The following is an 11,856-nucleotide window of genomic DNA, read 5'->3' as shown; positions in this document are numbered from 1 at the left end:
AGAAACTCCCATGGATAAATTACATAAAGAATGAGTTTCAGAGATTGGGTTGTCCTTTATTATGGTCCAATCCGGAAGAGGCTTGTATGAATATATCAAGTAAAAATCTGGCCAGCATCTATTATGAATGTAATCTGTCTGCTCACCTATCAAGTGTTAAAGCGGGCTCAATGACAAGCTCATTCTTATTGATGAAAGATTACTATAAGTTGGAGACAGTGTTAGATGACATTAACCCCATTGGTCTCAGGAAACTGTTCCTCCAATGGAGATACAACTCCCTACCAATCAGAGCTCTTACGAGTAGATGGCACCCACCAACTACCTTAAATTGTCCTGCCTGTTCAGAAAAGTTGGAGAATGATATCCATGTAATCTTTTTCTGTCCCTCTTATATGAGGCCCAGGAAAAAGTGGATTGTTCCCATATGCAAAAAATGGGGGTTTAGGAAACATTTGGATGCATATCGTATTCTAAAATCAGATTTATCTCCATTGACTGTTTTTGCTGTCAGTAAATTTTTAGTTGCAATGTGGAACATTAGAAGAGGTTTAATCTCCCAATGATATTATTTTCATTGTATATGATAACAAATGATGGAGTAGTATCTTCCACAGGCAATGACGATGATTTTACTATTGTGGTTAATTTTGTTATTTAATGTATATTTATATTGTGAATTTGTTAGTGATTTCTGTTAGATCGTATTCAATTCTTTTATGACATATGTATGTCGAAATAAAGATAATATGAATGAATATAATGTCTAGTTCTTAGGTACCTTTTAATACTGAGACAATTGCTCTTCTCTCGGCACAAAATTTTTAAACAATGTAGAAATAATGATTCTCTCTCGTAATATGTATGGTAGAATTGAAGCCAGTCTCTGAGTGCTACATACTGAGAAAGTTTGTGATGAAATAATAAACAAGACCTTACTTCAAGGTTCGGATTTTAGTTCTGCAGAGTTAGTCTCACCGGGAAGGCAAATGTCAACTGGAGTCAATATTCTGGAAGCGAAATGCAGAAAGTCGGGTTTCCAGGGAAACTGCTGAAGGTCTAATTCTTGTCCAAAAATATCAAAAGTAATTATGGCAAGAGGAGAGAACCCCTCGGTGTGCACACCAAAAACGCCCACAAGAAGGCGAAACAGAAACTGAGGGCTGTCAAGGAGTATTAGAGTTCCTGTAACCAAAAATAACCCAGCGCTAAGGAAGGCTGCCAAAGGATTCGGTTGAAGTGCTCAAAGCAGCGCTCGAGCGCCGGTGAAGCAATCAACAAACGTCAGGGAGAGAGGAAGCATAGACCGCTGACCTCTTTCGCCGCCGTAGCCGCCGTCTTGGAATTCTGCACTGCTACTTAATAGAGAAAGTCTTCAAGAGGAGCGCCAGGAGAGATTGAAGGTAGGGCAACTGTCGTCTCCAGCGTGGGTAACTCCGAACCTTATGCCAAACACTGATCCTATGCCTAGGGAGGGAGACTACAGCTAGGATTTTCCTGACAGGAAAGGATGTGTTCATGTGACATCAGGCTGTAGATAACAGAGCCCGTAATGAGCAGTGCTGTCAGGATAATGGGCCAGGCTGGGTCTGAGTCACAGGGACAAAAAACTGAAGCATTGGGTTACATCTGTCATAAACATATATCCTTTCCAGGTTGAAAATTGGGGTGTGCTTAAAAAAATACCCCTGAATGCTTCTAAAAGGACATTAGAAAGGGAGAGTTATCTAACTTCTTTAGCTAACACTTCATTTAATTTTTCTCCCATTTCAAAGTGTGTCATGTCCAAACTTCAGGACTCTTAGCCTTCAGTAGGTCACAATCTTGCCCTGATCAGAAGTAGGTCATATCACATAATATGTAGTGCCCCCCTGGGCTATATGGTGTCACATGCCTGGATTGATGTTTAGCCCATGAAATGGGATGAGTGTAGGTAACAGGCCAGTACAAAAGTGTGTATTACGACATTGATTTTGGTCAGCATGTGACAATACACATGCTGCATGCAAACTTATGAGTTATGCTAGTGATAGATGTAGAAAAATTGTGTTACATCAATACAGACAAACATAGTCACCAAATCATATCTTTTTTCTTTCATTTCTTTCTATCCATACAAATCAATACCCACCCGAAGTGGAACATATGGAAGGCCAATGCCAGGAAGGTGTGGCACAGCATCCATTGTTGCAAGACGTGGGAGGACCTACAACACTGGACCACTGGACATGTGATGTTCTATACATTTTTGACTACACTGAAAGCCAGCATATTTAGTGAGACAATTTCGCCGAGATACATGTGTATTGCTCTGTGCTGAGTTGTATTGGAAATGTTTCAAGGGCTATGTATTTATTTATGCTACGTAAGTAATTTGGCAATCCACCCACATATTTGTTTGACGTTCTTCAACAGCATAGGTATCTACATAGTATGTGATACATTGCTAAGCTACTTCAGTGCAGAATTCATATTTTATTTTTGACAAATGACATATACATATGTGACTTGAAGTAAGTGTTACCCTGGTGAAATGGCCAAACAGAAGTAACCAGCTTTCAGTTTATCCTAATATTGGTAAACATTACAGTATTTATTGACACGTCTTCATATTTTACTTAATAAAAATGGAACGTATGCAGAATCTAGGGCCTAGTGAACACACTGCACAAAGGTAATTTTGGCTGATATCATTTTTGGTGACATCAGTTCATTATTCTAAACTACAAAGGCCAGCCATTCAGAGGTGTATAAAAGTTCCTGGAGAGATGTAATAATGGATAAGAGACAAGATGAGACATGATATAGGAGCAATCATAGAGCATGACATAACTGTGACCAAATGGATTCTGGAAATGTTGCCTACATGCATGAGGTTATGCTAATGTAGAACCAAAGTTTGAGAGACTTGAAGCAGGTGAAATTTGTAAACTTGGGAACTGTTTTGTGATCAAAGTTCATGATCAGTTCTGTTTACATAGGTCCAGTAACACTATTGTAAATGTAATTTTAGCATCAAGGACAGGTGAAGGAGAAGTTGCCAACATAGGTGGGGAAGCAGCTGACCACTATGTTTCCAGTGTGGACACCACTGACACCGAAGGAGCCAGTTTCGCAGAGGATGAGGGGAGTGCAACGGAGACAATCCGTGACTTTACATATTTTTTGAAGGCCTCCTCCAGCGACCATCCTGCAGTGGTGGCGGACCCTACTGCTCCTGTCCCACCTGCATCCTTGTCTGCCACCCAGAGTACCATCTCCACTCTCCCTCTTGCTTCCCCCTTGTTGGCCACACCCGCACCCCTAAAAGGGTTTGTGTCTCCTTCGCTGCATGCACCTCACCCACTGCCCCTGTCCCTCTGTCTGTAATGAGTGAGGGGGCTATTGCCCTCCTCAGGAACATCTCTGTAGGCCAGACTGCACTTCTGAATGCCATCAAGGGGCTTGGCTGCCAAGTGCAACAAATGGTAGCCTACCTGGAAGGCATTAACAAGGCTATGTCTGGCCGTCGGAGGACTTTTCAAGGTCTGACCTCCTCAATGACTGCAGCCTCCCAACCTTGTGCCCCACCTCCCTCCCCTATCCAATTTTCCTATTCATAGACCTATCCCAAGCTCACCTTTGTACACACCCCCTCACACAGACCCAAGCAGCATACTCAAACACAGGCGCATATCCAAACAGACTGACATCCTCAGCACAACCACAGACACCACACCCATATCTACCAGCACTATCACAGACACCACACTCACCACCACACCCACATGCACCACCACCAGCACAACCACAGAAACTGCACCCACCACCACATCCACTACAACCACACTCAGCATCTCCAAAGCATGCACACCCAATAAACAGAACCACCCACACTCATCCATACAACACACACCAACAAAGCAATACACATCCAAACGTTCACGACATACACCAAACCCATAGACACTTGCACCCTCAACAGACACATGCACAACAGACACATCCACTACCTCTACCTCCCAACCCCAACTCTCTCCCGAACAGCCTACCCATTTTCCCTGTGAGTCTTCTGTTTGCCCTTGCCCTGAGCCCTGCCACACCCAAACCCACCACTCCCACATGCACACCTACTTCTTCCACCCCCAACCCATCTTTTCAAATCCCAACCCACCCCTCAAAAGACAGGAACCACCCCTACTACCTGCCAGTACGCCCACAAAAAAGGCAGAGGCCCAATTCCAAAAGCAAGGCCATTCCTCCCAAAGACACACTCCCCCTCTCTAACCCAAGACCACCCCTCACAAACCCAGCCCCTCTTCAAGGTAACATCTTTGAGGGGCCTGCTCAGCCCACTAGATGCTCTTTCCCAGGGAGGTCCTCCTGGCAGTGCAATTAGAGGCAAGCTGAGTGCCACAGCACACCTGTGCACAGGACTTTGTGGCCAAAATATGAACTGACATTTGCCTTGTTTGAATGAAACAAGTTGAGAAAGTAATCTCATTGTGAATAAATCAAGAAATGTCTTTTCAGAAAGTTTATCCTGGCATTATTTATCCTTTGTGTTGATTCCTAGCAATGTTGCAGTGTAAAATGTGTAGTACATATTTTTCTTTAGCATAATGATAGGAACTACTACATACTTTTTAAATGTCTACTATGTTAAGTACATACACTGGTTTACATGGTATGTGATGGTCATTAGAATTTAAGTGCAGCCATTCACTATAGTAGTGTACACTAGCACCAACAAATAGATATTGAGACAATATTTAATGATTAACGATAAGTATGTACACATATCCACTACACCTTGTAACATTATGTGCAAATTGACATTGTATGCAATACAGATCTTGTACTACACAGGGGGGGAATGTTACATTGATGAATATATATATATATATATATATATATATTCACTGAAAAAACCATAGGTTTCAGGCACGTTATAGTTAGGAATTAGCATTTAAAAAACCTTAGAAATTCACTGAAAAAAACCATAGGTTTCAGGGGCGTTCTAGTTAGCTGGACTTTTCACTCGTACAAAACCATTGAAATTCCCCCGTTATAGTTAGTTCAGCTAACTATAACTCGTGCGCCCGCAATGCACTGCTGATGACGTCACATATTACATCACTCATGACATGGTCAGTGACATCCCTCATGACATCACTGATGACATCTCAAATGACACACATTCAAAAATAGAAACTAAAAGTTTCAAAACAATGGACATACCAATATCAGTTACAAGAAACCTATTCAGTAATTTTAAGATCCACATACACACCCACTCATTCACCAACAGTCCTATACAGTCACTCATACATGTACTCACTCATCATATGTACTCATACACCTATACATCCTGTTACACAACGCCACTCATCCATAGAGTTACTCACACACATAGTCACTCATGCTAATAAAGAATCAAACATCCATTTACTTGCATATACAGTTATACACACACCACTACAGAAACTTACACATACTTAGTCTTTTAAACAATGACTTATAGAAACACATACTTATTCATACAGGAACTCTTTCAATCTCTCACTCTCACATATACTCACTTATATACACCAATAGTCACATATACTAGTTTAAAACATATGTAGTTACTCATATAGACACTATTGAGACAGTCATTCACTCACTAACACACCCATGCACACACTCATCTACCCATACAGTCCTGCATACATGCTGTCTTCAACACATACAGTGAGTCACTCATTCATGCACCTATGCACTACGTAATACCCCCCACCGAACCATACAGACACTCGTACTGATACTCAAAAAACCAACTAATAACCTATATAGACACACATGTAGCTACTCACCAACCCATGCAGCCACTTATACACAAAGTGAGAGACTGAAACAGATATTTACATATTTAAACATTACTCACTAAGCCATGTATTCACTGAGATATACTTAATCAGTCAGTTATACAATCAATTTTTCAAAAACAAATCATCCATTTAGACACTTATATAACCATTTATTCTTCCATCGACCTTGAGATATACATATATAAAACATATGTAATTTTCAGAAAAACACACATTCACTGGATGATGTCATGAGTGATGTCACTGACCATGTCATGAGTGATGTAGTATGTGACGTCATCGGCAGTGCATTGCGGGCGCGCAAGTTATAGTTAGCTGAACTAACTATAACGGGGGAATTTCAATGGTTTTGTATGAGTGAAAAGTCCAGCTAACTATAACGACCCTGAAACCTATGGTTTTTTCAGTGAATTTCTATGGTTTTTTAAATTCTAATTCCTAACTATAACGTGCCTGAAACCTATGGTTTTTTCAGTGAATTTCAAAGGTTTTTTAAATGCTAATTTCTAACTATGCCTACAGAGATAGGACATGTGAAGAAAGAAGAAAAAACGCACAGAAAGAAAAAAAAGAAATGCAGAAAGAAGCAACAGAAGTCCTCAAAGACGAAGAAAAGTGCAGGAAGAAGGATAACGTGCAGAAAGAACAAACAGAAGAGCAGAAAGAAGCCTTGTTGCAAAATCATCCTGTACCCTCAACTTTTTCAGACGGATACTGGTGTTAACTGAATCTGACTAACCAGTCCTAGAGCCAGTGCTATGTTAAAAGACACTCAGAATACAGTGAAAACACCTACATACACTAGGGAACACTATGCGTTGGGGTCCCCCTGTGATCAGCATGACCTCCTCTGTAAGCCCCTAGTATATAATAGGGCAGGGGATTAAAACTACCACTTAAAGCGCGCCACAGGGCGTGTTTGCACACGTCACCTCAGGCCCCGTCCCCTCACTTCCCCACTGTGTAAACACGCCCTGTGGCCGTTTTAAGTTGGGAGATTAAGTCCCCTTGAATCCTGAGGGTCCCTAGGGTCCAACTAGACCACTAGGTACCTCCAGTAAGCGCCACAGAGCTGCGTTGCAGAGAGATGTAAAAAGGGGCACGGCCTAGACCACCTCTCTGCAACGCAGCGCATTGGCGCTTACTGGAAGCACCTGGTGGGCTAGTTGGCCCCCAGGGTCCCTCAGGATTAAAGGGGAATTATTTCCCCAACTTAAAACGCGCCACAGGGCTTGTTTGCACACGTTAACTCAGGCCCCGTCCCCTCCCTTCACCACTGTGTAAACACGCCCTGTGGCGGTTTTTAGTTGGGAGATTAAGTTTATTTGAATCCTGAGGGTCCCTAGGGTCAAACTAGCCCACTAGGTACCTCCAGTAAGCGCCACAGAGCGGCGTTGCATAGAGGTGTAAAAAGGGGCGTGGACTCAGAACACCTGTCTGCAACGCAGCTCCCTGGAGATACCTGTTGGGCTAGTTGGCCCTCCGGGACCCTCAGTATTGAAGGGGAATTAATTCCCCAACTTACAACTGGCCAGGGGGCGCGTCTGCAGAGTGCTGCAAGGAGGGGGCGTGGCCTCCGGCGCGATGCCGGACTTTTATTTATTTTATTTTTTTAAGAAGGAGGGCTGTGTGGCCCCCCTTCTTTTTCTAATTTACTGGCCCCGGGGACCCCATCACCCAGGGGCTGCACCCTAATTTTTTTGGTTGAAAAAAATTAATTTGGCCCTCCCAAGGCCTTAATCGGCCCCGGGGACCCCAACCCCCGGGTCATGGCCTTTTTTAAAACAAATTCTTTAGGAGGGGGCTGCGTTGCCCCCCTCCTCAGGCCACTTATGGCCCTGGGGACCCCATCCCCCGGGGCCGGCCTTTGTTTTTTATTATTTAAAAAAAATATATATTTATAGAAACACCTAGGACATGCTGGACAAACCGTATGTACCTATCACCATGACGATTTGCGTGATATTCATTAAAAGGTGACTATGCATAGAATGAATCCACATGGAATGTATTTACACCGCTAGTGAAGCTCTGACGTGTCTGACGCCCTACCGTGCCTAATCCCGGCGCCCCCGCCGGTGGGTACTCTCCAAGTAGACACCCTTGTTGTTTATCTATACAAACATGGGTAGCTATTGAGGGGCACATTTAATATACACCCACACCAAGCCAATCAAAGGGGATTCGACAAAAATTCAACCAAACTATGCAAGAAACCCCCCTTACGGTTAATAAAACACACATCCACCGCCGGATGTGTAATACTTTTTATTTTACTCTCTGGGGAGGAGACAAACTTCACTTGAGAGTCACAGCGTGCTCCTGGCTGTGCCCAATGCTGTGTTACACCCACCAGTGCCCGTCGAGTGTCTCACACCTCTGTGTTGTATTCCACCAGCTAATGCGTATGCTATGACACTTTCTAGCACATGTGCACTGTAACACCACCCCGTGAATATGTCATGCCACACTTGCCTTCGCACGGGTTATATTGCCCCATCTAACGTGCCTTCCCCGATGCCTATGTTATAACGCACAGCGCTATGCCATACATATTACAATCTGGGATCCATATCTTTGTCACAGTGCATATGCAACATTACACTCCCCAGCACATATTTTATATTACACCTTTAGAGACTAGTTAGGTTACACAACACTGCCCTGTGCATATTACACTCCAAGGCGCATATCGCATAGCACGCGCTTGTGCCTGTGCTATCTCGCGCTCTCCAATGAATCTGTCATTGCGCACAATGTATTGCATATTATATTTCACGCCCGGTTCATCTTATATCACACTTTTTGGTGCATAGTTTATACCATATACTATATCTAGTTTTCATTTTCAATCGTGCTCTCAGGACTATGTTCTATATAACACTGCGTCCACCTACCCTTTTCACGGGCATTACATTTTGCGATGGGGGGTGGAGGGTCAGAGGGTGTTTCTGCCAAGTGAGCCCAGAGTCACAGTCACAAACGTCCTCTTCTTCCTGAATAAAAGTGAGATTATGCTGCATACTTGTTCATATTTTAAGTAGTTCGCACAGACACGCATTTTAAAAACAATAAAGTTCCTAATACCCACCTTCTCTGAACAGTTAGCTTGCTGCCCCATCCACCTCCTCCCTATCCTCTGTTGTGTGAATCCATGGACTAGCCTCCTCCCTCCTGCCATGCATGGTCTGATGTGCTGCCACTGCCCTCCATTTAGCATGATGTACCAGTCCACTCCTCCTGCCCTCCATTGCCCAATTCTATGGCCCATCATTGACCTCTTGCTTAGCCTCTGTGCGTAGCTTGCTGCCCCTATTCTCCTTCCCCCTGCTCTCCGATGTCTTTGTGCATGCCCCTGCTCCATCCTTTTTGCCCACCATGTTCCATAGACCTGCCACTTCTATCTACTCTGTGTGTTCTGTTGAGCTGCCACTCCCCTCCCACCTGCATAGCATTGTCAGATGATTGTATCCTGTCCCTGCCACCTCCACCCTGCCTGTCCACATGCCATGCCCCTATCCCCTTCCTCCTGTCCTCCATGGTCCATTTTACTGACACACCCTTCTGCCCTCCCTGGTCTGTTGTGCTGCAACTGCTCCTCCTGCCTGCCCCGCGCGGTCTGTTGTGAGGCCCCTTCCCCTGAACTCTCTTGTCTGTGCCCAAGTCCTGACCCTCCCTTCTATCCTCCATGGTCCTTTGTGCATGCCCCTGCACCCTCCTTCTTGCTTATCAAAGCCATTGTGCTGCCACTAACCCTCCCGCTTGACATGCATGGTCTTCTGTGCTGCCATGGCCCCTCCCACCTTCCCTGTGTGGTCAGCTAGCTGCCCCTGACCCCCTCCCACCTTGCCTCCTTGGTCTGTGTGTATGTCATCATAGTCTCATTGTTGCTCTCCATGGTGTGTCTTGTTTCTAGGGCCCATCCTGCCTGACGACCATGGTCATCTTGCTGCTCCTGCCCTGCCCCCAGCCCTCTGTTTCCATGTGCAGACCCCTATTCCCTCCTTCCTGGCTTGTCTGTTCCATTGTAATGCCCCTGATCCGTCCCTCCTGCCCTTTATGGTCTGTTATGCTGCAGTTTTCTCTCCTGTCTGTCCATTACGGTCAGCTAGCTACCATTGCCTCTTTCCCCTCTGTTCTCTGTTGTCCATGTGCATGGTCCTGTCCCCTCCCTATTGCTTTCTATGGATTGTTGTGCTGCACTCCCGTCCCGCATGCGCTGTGTGGTGTATTGTGCTGCTGCAAACCCTGATGCCTGCCCTGTAGGGTCAGTTTGGGGCACCTCTCCATGTCCCTCCTGTCCTCTGTTATCCGAGTCCATGTCCCTACCCCAATTCCTCCTGCCTACCATGATCCAATGTACCATACTTGCGAACATTTTGAAAAAATACTGGGGTATTGATTTTCCCCTTTGAGTTACATTGAAAAAGAGGAGATTGTAGACAGGAGACTGATCAAATAAAGCCCATTTGAGCTTAAAAACATTGGACGTTTCCTGGCTGAAACGGGTTTGTTGGCATGTATGGTTGTACTACCACTGCCTCTTCCTTCTGCCCACAATGGTCTATTATATTGCCACAGCCTCTCTTGCCAGTCCTGTATTGTTGGTTTATTGCCCCTGTCCCCTTTCCACTGCCCTTCATAGTCTGTTGTGCTGCCACTGCCCTTCCTGCCTGCCCAGTATGGTCAAATTGTTGCGTCTGCACTCTCCTACCTGCCTTCAATTTTCAGAGTCCGTGCCCCTGGCCTCTGCCTCTCCACAGTATCCCAATGAACAACTATATTGCTAACATTCTATATGTTATATGTTATGTTATGTTATACAGGTATTTTGTATAGCGTGCGGCTACTCAAAAGAGTGTCCCGACGCTTTGAATTGCACACTAATCTCAAAACACAACCAGGAAAAAGAACAGAACCAGAAACAGAGGAAACCTGATAGGACCTGAAACTAAGAAGTGAAAAGCCAAGTTTTAAGCCCCTTCCTAAAGGCCAACAAGTTAGAGGTGCTGCGCAGGGACACAGGCAATTTGTTCCACAGCTGAGGCGCTAATAGTTTAAAGGAGCGGCCACCGATGCGAGCTCTCTTCACACGGGGCACTACAGCAAGAAACAAGGCTTCAGACCTAAGCGATCTGGCAGGACGGTAAAATGACAGCCTTTTCTGAAGATATTTTGCTCCAGAAGTGTGCAAGGCTTTGTGTGCCAGGGTGAGAGTTTTAAAAACTATCCGCTTCCGGACAGGAAGCCAATGCAAAGCCTCCAGAAGGCCCGAGGCTCTGGCACGGCGAGATAGTCCAAAAATAGCACGTGCTGCCGAATTCTGAACGACCTGTAAACGTTGGAGCAGGTATTCAGGCAGGCCAAGATAGAGAACGTTGGAATAGTCTATTCTCGAGCCTATCATTGCCTGCACCGTGATCTTCCTGTGTTCCTCCGATAACAAGGGAAGGAACTTGCGGAGCATCCGGAGAAGGCCAAAGCAGGTGCCTGTGAGACCGATCACCTGCGAGCGTAGTGTGAGGCCATTGTCGATCTTAATCCCAAGGTTTTTCGCTACCTGGGACGAACTTGCTGGTGGAAACATGTTCTCAGGCCACCACACTTTCCAGTCCGGGTCCGAGCTGCACCCAAAAAAGAGGACCTCGGATTTATCCGAGTTGCACTTGAGGCTGTTATGATGGAACCACTGAAACACAGCCTCAAGGCAACCCTGGATCCTACCTCCATCGAAGTCCGCACCCCTTTCACAGGTGAAGAGGAGCTGGGTGTCATCGGCGTAAGAAACAAAAGTGTGGAACGCCTGACGTCATCTTGATGTAATCAAAACTGTAATACCTAGAGTATTTCCTTTAGAAATTACATATATGAGAGGGTCTTATTTGCATCAAAATTATGGTTAGTGCTCTAAAAAACTAAAATTAGGACATATTTTCTGAGTTTTCAAATAGCGACAAAGAACTTTTAAATTATTTGTAATCTTTATGTTTTTTTATCCAGTTGACCA

Source organism: Triturus cristatus, chromosome 8, assembly GCF_964204655.1.
Source record: "Triturus cristatus chromosome 8, aTriCri1.1, whole genome shotgun sequence".
In the NCBI taxonomy this organism is placed as follows: domain Eukaryota; kingdom Metazoa; phylum Chordata; class Amphibia; order Caudata; family Salamandridae; genus Triturus; species Triturus cristatus.
Note: the sequence above shows the minus strand (reverse complement) of the source record.